At 46.7% G+C, this 12,675-nt stretch overlaps 1 long non-coding RNA gene across 1 annotated transcript in view; it reads right to left on the reverse strand.

The window, feature by feature from the left end:
- Positions 1–1,381: 1,381 nt before the first annotated feature.
- Positions 1,382–12,675, reverse strand: part of LOC138921897 (uncharacterized) — a 74,924-nt gene continuing 63,630 nt past the window's right edge. The window contains exons 3-4 of the long non-coding RNA XR_011434883.1: positions 4,789–9,150; positions 1,382–2,985 (exon numbers count right to left, since the gene is read on the reverse strand). This is a non-coding gene — a long non-coding RNA (uncharacterized lncRNA). The remainder of the gene's footprint in view (positions 2,986–4,788; positions 9,151–12,675) is intronic.

A 12,675-nucleotide genomic window follows, 5' to 3' on the forward strand; every position in this document is an offset into this window, starting at 1 on the left:
TCCCCAGAAGGGAGATAACTGGGATTGGTGAGTCAGCGCCCTTATAAGAGTCATGAGAGAGCTTGCGTCCTCTCTCTGCTCTCTGCCACGGGAGGATACAACGAGAAGCAGGCGTAATCTGGCCTATTCTGATCGGTACAGAAAATTATATTTATCAGTAAACACATAAGCTTATATGCAATACACGCACACACACACACACACACTACACTTCCCAGAAAAAAATTGTATAGGGGCCCGCCCCGTGGTGTAGAGGTTAAGTTCAACACACTCCGCTTTGGTGGCCTGGGTTTGTGGGTTCAGATCCTGGGCATAGACCTACACCACTCGTCAGCCATGCTGTGGCAGCAGCCCACATACAAGATAGAGGAAGACTGGCACAGATGTTAGCTCAGGGTGAATCTTCCTCAAGCAAAAAAAGAGGAAGATTGACAACAGATGTTAGCTCAAGGTGAATCTTCCTCAGCAAAAAAAAAAGAATAAAAAAATTGTATGTCTTGTGGGTCCTGTCATCACCTTCTCACAATACCATCTCTTTTTATTATGAGTAGATCTAGCTCTCTTTGTGGGGAAAAAGGAAATATCAATGCAGACTGAGGCAAAAATGTGGAGCATGTAGACTGGAGATGAAAAGAAAGCACAGCAAACGAGCAAAGAGTTGGAAAGGACGCTTCAGGATGTGGGGAGTACTGATTTGGGTGTATTTACAGTCCTTCTGAGTCCGAGATCTTTCCATTGAAACCTGGAGCTGAGAAAGGGGCTTTGCAGAGGGACTGAGGGGTTTAGTGGAAAGGTCTCTGAACTGAGTTCAGAGCTGAGTTTCCAGGCCCCATCCTTTCTTTACCATCCCCCAGTTCCTTTACCTGCATAGAAGGGAAAGTAAAATCCAACACTTTCCTGGCCATTTCAGTGTGCTTGACCCTGGCCTCAGCGCTTTGTGTCTACTGAACCATTTGATGCTCGTAATAATCCTTTGAAGTCAGTACTACTATTACTCCTTGTAGTAGACTGAACAACAGCCCCCAAAGATATCAGACCCCAAGCCCTGGAACCCAAAAATGTCACCTCACACAGAAAAAGCTGTTTACAATGTGATTAAGGATCCTGAGGTGGGGAGATTATCCTGAATTATCTGGGCGGGTCCTAAATGCCATCGTGTGTCCTTATAAGAGAGAATCAGAGGGAGCTTAGAGACTCACAGAGTTGGAGAAGGCAGCGTGACCATGGAGCCAGGATAGAGGTGACATGGCCATAAGCCAAGGAATGCTGGCCACCACCCAAAGCTGGAAGAGGCCTTGAAAGTGTAGGGGAGAAAGACATTTCCTCTACCTTCTCTGGGTTCATCTGGCACGAGGACGAATTAAATTCACATGAGACAGAATAGCAGGAGAAAATGAAACAAAGCTTTATGAGGACCATGGCCCGAGGCCTTTGTTCCCGAAGGAAGAAAGGGCACCGAAGAAGTGGGGTGCACAGAGTGGTTATATCCCCCAAACAGGCTGTTTCACATATGATTGAAATGTCCCTCCCACAATAGTCACAAGATTGCCCTGTCGGCACAGCGCTTGATCGACACAGCAGGTAGTGGGTCTGCTATCTTGGAGGGCGTAGCAGGAGGCAAGTCTATTGTCTCAAGCTGGGTGGTCACAGGTGAGCGCAGCAATCAGTTCCTAGCCTAAGGAAAGATGCTTAATCCTTAAGGAAATGCCAACATTGGGAGGGAGAGGGAAGTTGCACCTTTATCTCAAGGGCCTTTGTTCTTGCCATAGTACATGTTTTAAAGCAGATATACAATGCGTGCTCAATGGCCACAGTCAGGCCCTTTTGGAAAAAATAGCAAAGTCAGGCCGAATTAGGCTTACACCAAATGGCTTCCTCATGTACTCCAATATATCCTATTGCTTGCCATTTCTATTTGTCAATGTATACATGGGAGAGGCTCAGGCAAGCCAAGCAACTTGCCAAAATGGCCGAAACCACCACCCCAAATATCATATCCAGCTAAAGACAAAGGAGGATGCTGGGGGTGGGGGGAGTCAGTTACAGGAGGTTACCAGACAAGCACAATAAACAAATGCAGATTTAAGTCCTTGCCTTTGGTATTGATTAAGAGTTTCTAGAGAGAAGGTCATCCCCTTTCTTCTTCCTGGTACAGAGAGGGAGGCACATTTACAGGTAGAGATTTCCTTTACAATGTAAATGTGTCCTAACAAAGGGCAAGCAAGTTCCACCCCTCAGAGCCTCCTTCCCTGTCCCAGTTTATCAAAGCAATTAGCCCCAAATAATCCTCATGCCAAAGAGACATATCTTGGGGTGGCCAATTCCAGTCCCCCCACAAAAGCAGGCTCCTCTGGAGCTCTGGAGGGACTCTCGTTTCAGACTTTTGGTCTCCAGAATTGTGAAAGAACAAATTTCTGGTACCACATACAGAGTAGGTGGTAATTTTCTATACAAATTGTAAATCTGTTAGAGCAGCCACAAGAAACTAATATACCCCCATCCTATAGATGAGGAAACTGAGACACAAAGCGATTACGCCACCTGCCTGGGTCCCCCAGCTGATGAGTAGCAGAACCAGATTTGAACCTGGAACAGAATGTCTTTAGGAGATTGAACTCTGAATGGCTCTGCCTGCTGCTGAGAGGACCCCTGACCCAAAGGATGCCAGCCCCCTGCTGCTGGGCATCGTATGAGTGGCTTTGCCTCAGAGGCAGAAGAGAGTCATCGAGGGCCCACCTTGGCCCCATGTTCCCTGCAGTTTCTGGCCGTCCCCTGGCACGGTCTCCACTGTCAATGCTGTAGAACGTCCCCCTGTCGACTGCGGCTTATTCTCTTGATGGTCCTCTTCCCTTAGGGACCAGCACTGTGGCAGAAGTGCTGTGCCACCAGGAGAGGGGTTACAGCTCTGCAGCTGTAGCGCCTGAAGTTTTCTCGTGGGCTCTGGTCTGGGCCGAAATGTCACGGAGAATCAGATTTATACATGATCTTGGGAAGAAACAGTGAGAGCAGACGTCAGAATTTGGTTCTTACTTAGTAAAGATGTGAATACAGACTTATCGGGACCAGGCAGGAGGCTAGAGGGCGAGCTGTTTTCCTGTCCTGGTAGGACCTGGGAGGGTCATATGCCTGTGCCCCCTGCCAACACAGGCTCAGCCTTCCTCCCTAGATAAGCAAGGAAAGTTGTGCCACTCAGATAATGATGACACCCAGGCTCCCTCATCCATTTGTCCCTTTGGCTAATTCCTTATGGCAGAGATCTCCAATATCTATTCTCCCCTTCTTGCCTCCCAGTAGAGGCCCTGGTTGTAGCTGGGCACAGGACTGCCCAGAACAAAGACCACATTCTCTTACCTCCCTTGCAACTAGGTGGGGCCATGTGAATAAGTTCTGGCTGATGAGGTGCAGGTAGAAATATGTGAGACTTTTAAGAAGCAACCTTAAAGGGTAGGATATGCCCTTCTTATCTTCCTCCTCTTTTCTGCTGTCTAAAATCTGGACCTGATGGCTGGAGCCCATGCAGCCATGGTGAAGCAACGAGGTGGAAGCTTCAAGTTGAGTGGAGGAGAAAGAGAGAAGTCTGGGTCCCTGAAGCATCCTCCTAGCCATAGACTGCCTACCTTTGGTCTTCCTTTATAAGAGACCACTGCTCTTTGGGATTTTAGCCTAAACTGACAAACTCTTCTTTCCACAATTGTAATCACTCTTATTTGTATGAGTCATCAGTGGCCTTGCCTGACAAGAGATTCTTCGACTCCAAACACACCTAACTCAACCAGCTTTGTTATTCCCACTTAAAGCTAAAGAAAGAAAAGGGAGAATACACATAGAGGGAAGCGGTCTGGTTCTGCATTAAATGAAAATGAAGCCGAAAGACAAAAGCTATTTTTAAATAACTTGAAAGCTGTGCCTATTAGGTCTCTGTTGCCCATTTGTTGAGTGGCTTAAACTGTCTTCTTGTGCAGTTTCTGTTCCAAAAGAAGAAAAGCATGTATTCAGATCGCGTGCAATGACTGCTCTTGTGTGTGTGCTTGTCTTGTGTTGCAGTGTCTTATATTCCCAACCACACGGAAAACGAGCCCAAAGCCAGGGACCACGTCTAATGCGTGTTGCGTCTCCTTTGTAGAGCTGGGCACATGGGCTGCCTCGTATAGACGTGCTTACTGGCATTATACCTGTTAAACTGTTATCAGAATTGCTTTAGCTAGGCCAGCCGTCTGCACATTTACACGTGTCTCACTTTGTTTCCCTTCTCCTAGTTTACTCAAAGAAATTTCTAATCGTCTCTAAAATTTCTCCTCTAAGTAATCTTTCACGGCTTTCTTCTCTGTTCTGAGATTTAGATGTAAATAAGTTTTGACTTGCAAATTCCAACGCAGCAGCCGAATGCTTCAAGCTGAGGCTTCTTTCTCTTTCTCTATGAAGACTCCTTCAGGAAAATAACTTTGTTCTTTAAAGACGCAAAATTTCTCGTTTGGAAAGCAGCAGTATTATAATTGCCTTTTATTATGATTATCTTATACAACTTTTGTTAGAATTGCATTAAAATAGCAATCTGCTGGCGTAAACACACTTTCACAAATGCATGCTGTATTTATATGCTATCTTACAGTTTTTCTTCAATGAGTTTACATTTTTTATACTTCCTGCAAAGGAAATTACTATTGCATCAAGCTGTTTCATTGTCAGTTACGTTTTGAAAGAACATGTGCTCTCAGACTCCTTCACCACATGCTTTAATCTCACTATTGATAACTGAACAGAAATTAAATTGGTGTTTCCAAAACTAACCTTTCTGCTTCAAAGGTCAGCTGGTCTTGACTCAGTCTCACGGGTTACAGGTGGGAATATGGACTTCAGATTACCCCAAACTGTCCTCCTGAGGCTTCTCATGACATTTGGGAAGAAGCTGTCAAAGAAAATGGGGAGCAGCAACATTCATTCCAAAATAGCTCTTTTCTACAAATGGAGTCCATGTCCAGTCTCCGGGGGACAGATATAAACTTAGGGGTTTGACACGGAGCCAGTCAATGATAAACCAGGTAAGCTTGTTGAGTCAGTTTGTGGAACATGTTTTAACTGTAGCTGTTCCACATCAACGAACTGGAAGAATTTTAAAAGAAAGTCATCCAATTAAAGATGGAAAATGGTAAAAACCATACAGCCAGGATCCCCTTCGCCTTGCTGAAGGCAATGGTCTGCGTTGCTGCCCGCACTCAAGGCGTCTGGGCAGAGACACACATCACACCCTAACCTGGGAGCTTGGGAGCACTGGATTGTTCCAGCAAGAGTTTCCACGGGACTTAGTGTTGCCAAGAACAAGCCCTCAAGGGCTTGATGTGATCAGAGTCACATCTCTCTGATAATCAAGTAGAAATTCATAAACAAAGTAGACAGTAGAGACTGTGGGTTCTGTAAGGAATAGATGTTTATCTAGAAAGGGTTTTCTCTCCTCTCCGTGTTGCATTTAACTGAAACAGGGAGCAAAATTCACGGAGTAATTTTGTGTAAGCGGAAAAGACAAATTACTTGAGGCAGAAACTGAAGCTGATGTTCCTGGATGCCGTCTCTCTCCGCCCTCTCTTTATGGACTGTGTCATCCCTTATTCCCAGTCTCTGATTGCAGCCAGCTAAGGTCAGGATTTGCCATCAGTTGCCCAGTTTACTGTAAGAGCCCTCTACTCCCATTTCTCAGCCCCACTCAGCCTCCTCACTATGGCCGCCATGATTGTTTTTAACACTGGTGTTTGCCAAGTTACTCTCTGAGAGGAACTCTTTGATGCCTTCCTGTTCTCCTCAGAATAAAATCGAAGTACTTACCGTATCCTTCAGGTGCTCTGGGACCTGCCTACTTCACCTGAGCCTCCTCTCCGGGCTTCCTACACGCTTTGCCCCAGTCTCCCAGAACAGCCTCAAACTCTTCTGGCTGTTTTGTGCCTTTGCACAAGATCTCCCTTCTGCCAGTGCGTCCTCTCCTCCCTCCGCTCCCTTCATCTGTTCATCTCTTGGCCCCATACTCGGTTCCTAAGAGTCAACTCAGGAAGCCTCCCCTAACTTTTCAGTGCCCTCCTCAGGGCTCCATCCTGTCTCGGGCACATCCTGTATCGGGTGATACGTGTGAACTGCTGTACACTGTCAGCACCAGTGAAATATAAGTAGACTCTAAGATCCCTACAGGCAGGGCTGTGCATTGCTCATCAGTGCTTAGCACGGTGTCTGGCCCAATTATATATTCAATAAATATTAATTGATTCAATGAGTGGGTCCATGGGCCTATAGAAATAGAGTGAAGGAACCTTAGCTATGGTGCCTACTGCAAATCAGGACACCATCGAGCCTTTCTCTCCTTTTCCTTCTCCATGAGTCTCCCACTTCACCCTCTTTCCATCTTTCCCTCCTTGACTCTGCATAGGCACCAGCATCATGGGCAGGCCCCTGAGAACAAACTGAAGGTTGGGGAAGGTGAGGAATGTTCTAGAAAAGTGCACTTGTCTGTTTCTCTCTCCATTTCCATCCAAGTTCCTAATATCCACCATCATAGTGGATACTGGGTGTGAGCCACAACAAGAACTTGGAGGAGAATAAGCAAAGGGATTGGGGAAGGATAAAGGGAAAAAAATCCTTTTTTTTTTCACCACGAGTGGAAATACAATACCATAAGATGAGGTTATAAAGAACTTCTTCAAATTGAGAGAGGTACTGTTGAATATATAAATAACAGAAAAATTTAAACTTCCTATGCATATGTACGAGCTGTGCATATTCTTCTCCATTGCTCCCTCGGATCCGTGTTCTGAGCTGTTCCTCAGCCTGGCAGGCTGACGGCTCTGGGCTGCATCACCTGGGCTCCTTGGCCCCTGGCTCTGACTTGGGTCAGACCCATGGGAGGCACCATTAGTAGATTAGAGAGAAGGAGGAGAAAGAGGTGGAGGTATTCATTTCCTTTCTTCCCTCCTGTCTCCCTGGCTTCTGGCAGGGTTCACCTGTCCTGTTTTCAATGGAACTGCCAGACCAGCCACAGACAGGATGAAGGTGTCCACACTTATTGAAAGAATACGGTATCTGTAGCATTAAGTAAGTGGGCTTTGTAAATGTCATTACTATAAGAACAGAGGAAGCCAGAGAAATTCCTGCTGCAGTGGTTCCCAGCTGGCCTTTGGGGCCACAAGTGGACAGGGCCAAATGAGACTTCTCTGAGTTCTCTTTCCTATCTCTCTTTTCTGAGACAAGAGTCACTCCTGTCCACAAGCCCTGTGCTCAGGCCCCTTTCCCTTCACTCATTTAGCAAATATTGATAGAGTACCCAAGACATTGAATCTGCGGTGATGAATTTGAGCCACAATGGCATCCAATGGCAGCTTCCACTCTCCCTTTACTCAAAGACCAGAGTCAAATGTTCCCTCCGAAAGCCAGATATCTGCTGCTGCTTTCTTCTATGGTCTTTACGATTCTTCATTCTCCTACTCTCAGGTCAGAATGAGAAATCGCAAGAGTGTTCTCCATTGTAGGGAAAATTATTAAAGATGGATAAATTGCTGTAAGAGATTTATCTCTTACCGAAGTCAGGCACAGTTCTAAGCACTTCTACACGCATTGTCTAATTTAGTCATCTTAAAAACCCTTGAGGTGGCGAGCATGATTTCATAGATAAGAAACCTGATTACTGAGAAGTTACAAAACTTGCCCAAGGTTACACTGCCAGCTCCTGACTGCCAAGGCTGGATTCAGACACAGCGACGCCAGAATGCTTGCTCTTAACCACAACACTCTACCCCTGTGAGAACTCAGACAAGCCGGTCATTCTCTCTAAGCCTGAATTTCCTCCATTGAAAATAAGGGGGCAAGATTAAAGTCATTTTAAAAAGTCCCTCTTGCTCCAAAACTCTGTCCTCAGGATGCTGCTTTACCTCTTTCCACCACCAGGTGGCACACAGCCAACCGTGCGATCAGGTTTCCAGGGCTTCCGGGTAAAGACCTATTTGCCCCCTCAACTCTCTGACTGTGGCGTGGGAATGGAGTAGAAACTTGTTCCCAGTAGAAATCAGTGCTAAGCCACACAGCTTCCACATGGCAGAGCCAAGAGTTTAACCAGTTGGTCTGACTCTCATGGGCGTGATATTTCCATCAGCTGCATTGCTGCTACTCTTAGTTGACCCGTAAGACAGGAGACCTGGGTGTCAAGCCACTAGGTCCTGTCAGCTCTTTTGAAACACCTTTGTGTTTTCTGCAAATGGTGTGCTGGGATCAACATTCAAAGTAAATAAAGGTTAAGAAGTAGATGCATGCCATACCAAGGTGGACGTTCTAAATCAGTGAGAGAGAGAATTGCTGTCAGTAGCACACGCGCTGAAATCCCTGGGAGGCCTCTGGCCAGCAGCCCCATTTGTATACGTGAAAGTAAACTGAGCTTGGTTCGCAAAGATGGAGACGCGGTTTGCGATAGACGCACAACCTGGGGCTTGCTTCCCACGGAGACGGATTTGAAGTCCATGGATGGCATGTCCAGGGAGGATAAGACACAGAAGCATGGATGGATGGTCTCACCACATTCTTCTCCGACACCCTCAGGTGCTGAAAAGTTACAGGAATTGTCCTCAGTGCATTGACTCTTCCCTCTGGTGGAGTAAATGGCATCCTGGCTGGCCCAACCACAGCATGCCTGGTCTTCATGCTTTGAGATAAACCCTGGGGAAAGGAATCGGGGCATTGATGCCTGGGGAATTGGGAAGTGAAAGGGAAAAGATGGAGACAAGGATTCTCTCTTCTTAATGCTCTGCCTAAGGTTGATGTATGTGCGCATGTCCTAAATAGTAAAACTGGCCGTGACAGCCAGACATTAAACATTTCCAAGGAGAGAAGACACAGTTCTACAAGGTGAACAGGGCTATTTCATGAGGGTACGAGGACCCCAAGATCCAAGGTCATTGTTGGTACTAGCACTCCTACAGTGTTATCAGCTCACAACCACTCTCCAGATTCTGGAAGTGTCTGAAGGGAGATTTGATAACACAGGAATGTCAGACCAGTTATCTTGCATAAACGTGAAGTCCTTGGGAATAGCCATCAAAATATCTGCTACAGAGAAGAAAATTATGAAGGTCATTATGTTCATTGAGAACTGAATTTTCCAACTTGGATTCCTGTTTTCTCTTTCTGGTGGAAAAGAAAAAAAATTATTTTAGTCTCTAAAAGTTAACTTTTTAAGAATTAAACTGACATGATGTATTTAGAAAGTTGGTGTGGTTTGTAAAGCTGGCTCCATGAGAATGGAGTTTATCTACCCCTACAGCTAGGTCACCCAAACACCCCCAGAGCCAGAGATCAGCTTTGAATCCAGCATCAACACGCTTGATGGGAGCAATTAACACTGAGTCAGGTCCGAATACATGTTGGGAGCTGATATGACTTTCATCGTTGCATCCCACCGTGTGAAGAAATATGCATTTATATTAGCTCTAGGTCAATGCCTGTGGCTCCCCGCATTTATGAGCTTGAAGTCTTGTCAGGCTGAACAAATAAAATCATACTCGTTGCTCCCTTGGCCCCACCATCTTCCCTGGCATTGACTGTTCTTCCCATGAAATGTCAGCTCTCATCAGCAAAGAGAACAAAGAAAGCCAGAATATTAGCTTGAGGAGAACTAAGACACCATCTGGTGGCCATTCACTATAAATCTTTGCCTCAGATGCAAATTCCTCGCACAAAGGAGCTGGATCTTTTGATTTGTAGGCTGCGGGGAACCAGTCTGTGTTACCTATGAAAGCCTGGGAACTTGCACAGCGTGGCGGGCCTCTTTTTAATTTTCCCCCGATTTAAAGTACTCGACCCCAAGTTTCATAACAACATCCCAACCCCACAGCACAGGCTGCAAACTCCCCTTTGAGGCCTTTCACAGAATGAGGGAAAGAAAGAGCCGTTTGAGTTCCGAGGTTTTATCCCCGAGTTGAGAGAGTTCTTGAAAGGAAAAAATGCCGGAGGAATTCTGATTTTTTTCCCCCATGAATGTTCTGCAGTAAAATAGAAAAAAAAATATGAAGAGCTCGTCTATCAGGTTCCCCTTCTCATTTACAACTTCCTTCACTGTCTAAAGACCATTTTCACGAGACTAATGCATTACAGACTTAACCTTCTCCAAGTGCAACCTCTTGCCTTGGGCTTCCTGACCACAAACTGGCCTTTGTCCTCTTTGGTAGATGGCAGTGACTAAAGTGACCCCAACTTGACATTTTTGATCAGTAACCACAGAACAAGGCTGTCCCTGAGCAAAATCCCTCAGCAGTCTCTCTCCAGGGTCCCTCACCCCCACCCAACTGTCAGGGCCCACCCTTTCTCCTCTAACCCCTTCTCTCCCTAACTCTTCAGAGGCCCATCCTGACCACAGCGGGAAGTTTGTGCCCCAGTTTTGAAGAATCTTGCTTGCTAAAGTAAAACATTCTCTGAGAGTACTTGTGTTTTAAAAGGGCTCTGCAAAATCTGCAGGAGCCAAAGGATAGGATTTCTAATAGTGTAATTTGGGGATCGGGGTTGATCATATTGTGAAAAGTGGCTCTGGGCAGTAGATCCTGTTTGAAGCCCCTGCTTTGCATCGTGGTAAGGCTGGCCCTCCAGAGAGGATATCGAAGGCCCTGAACTTTGTGTCCTAAAAAGGAACACCCTTCTCCCTAATGCTGGGACCCCAGTGCCCACGACTGTCCTCGAGGTGAGCTATGTACCTTTACCACTTCTTTCTCCTGCTGTGGTTGGGAAAGCTGTGTTCAGACTTGCCTGTTCTGAAATAAATAGTCGGGCACTTCTCAGAAACGGGTACTTCACGTTAATTAACAGGAAGGAGATGAAACAGGAACCCAGCTCAGAAGGAGCCGTTCACCTCACAGATCAGGAGTAACAAGTTGGGGGAGGGGGCAGGAGGCCAGGGTGTGGAGGAAGGAATGGGGTGCAACTGAGCAGGTGGAAGTTTTCTCAGGCACAGATTGGTTTGCTTTTCCTTGTCTGGGACTGGAAAAGGTAGAAAGATGGGAGACTCTTTTATCACTTGCCCAGACACTTTAGTTAAAGCTGGAGGTAGTCACCAATGCACCCCCACTTGTGAAGGCGGAAAGCCAGGACAACCTGTCAGTTCACTTGTTTCAAGAGGCCAGAAGCATTTGGGCTTCAGTCACCTGGGGGTAAAGAGAAGAGCCTCAGGCAAGCTCCACAGTGTCATTTTGCCCCTTTTGGCTAGAATAACCCCTAAGCACTCAGTCCAGATGTCCTCATTGCCACATCTACAGCTCCCACTCGGAATATAGAGGCCACGGCCCCAGAGCAGCTCAGAGTTGGGCCGAGGGGAACCAGAAGAGGAAGGCCCTGCAGCCTGGAGTCCACCATTACCAGGGGGCCGTTCAGAACTCCTTCTGGCCTTCAGCAGCCCATGGCCCTGAGATCTTGGGGGAAAGAAAGCCCACATTTCTCATCTCCTGAATCTCAGATTGTAAGAACTCCCCATAAGCCATGGACATGAGAGTTTGTCAAGAGTATTCAGCCACTCAAGAGATGTGACAGAAAAATTATGAGGCATTAGTGCCAAGGCCCTACCTTGAGAGCAGAAACACAGCTGAGCAAAAGATCAAGAAAACCAGGGTGTTATGAGTTGAATTGTGTCCTCCCCCTAAATATATGTTGGCTCCCCCTCAGTAACCTCAGAATGTGACCTTATTTGAAGAGAGGGTCTTTACAGAGGTTATCAAGTGAAGATGAGGTCAGCAGGGTGCACCTTCATCCAAAATAATGGATGTCCTGTACAAAAGGGAATTTGGACACAGATTTGGACCCACAGGAGAGTGCCATGCAAAGATGAAGATGTCCATCGCCAAGCCAAGGAGAGATCCCAGAACAGAGCCTTCCCTCACAGCCCCCAGAAGGAACTAATCCTGCTGGCGCCTTAATTTTGGACTTCCAGCTTCCAGAACGGGCACACAGCAAGTTTCTGTTGTGCAAGCCACCCCAGCTGCGGTCCTTGGTTACTGCAGCCCTAGGAAATGAACGCCCAGGGTCTACTCCTGGATGTTCTCTGGATGCTGTGTCTTTGGGTAGGTCCTTCCACTGCTCTGGGTAACTAGAAGTTTGGCCAGACACATCGCAGAGTCCCTTCCAGCCCAACACTGTGCCCCTCTGGCTTCTGGGCCTATAAGAACAAGAGGAACATCTGGCCCACTCAGAACCTCGAAAAGTTAACGAACCAAGAGCCTGCTTTTGTGCAACACATTACAATCACCACGTACCAAAGACACTGTTTTCTGGAGCAGCTGCGCCAAGAGATGAGGAGGAGGTGCTGCTCAGTTCTAAAGCTTTGTTTAAAATACTATATACATATACACTTAAGAATTTGAAACATACTTTAAAAACAAACCAATAAATGGCCTACAGAGAATTTCTCCCTTCCCAACCAGCCTTGATCTTCCTGCGGCCGTGCCTGCCTTGAAGTTCAGGGCACGTTATTCACATGCGTTGTTATTGGATGGGAGCAATGAAGAAGCCCACGCTTTTGAACCCACCTGGTTAACCACCTTCTCCATTCCCGCCTCTTTCCCACAGCTTCCACCCTCGGTTCGGTTGGGTTTTGCATGGGGATGTGCATGTGTGGGGTGAGCTCGGCGTGTTTGCACTGCAGGCGCAGGCTTGTTGGACGAGGAGGAGGCA

This window comes from Equus caballus, chromosome 2 (assembly GCF_041296265.1).
Source record: "Equus caballus isolate H_3958 breed thoroughbred chromosome 2, TB-T2T, whole genome shotgun sequence".
NCBI classification, from domain to species: Eukaryota; Metazoa; Chordata; class Mammalia; order Perissodactyla; family Equidae; genus Equus; species Equus caballus.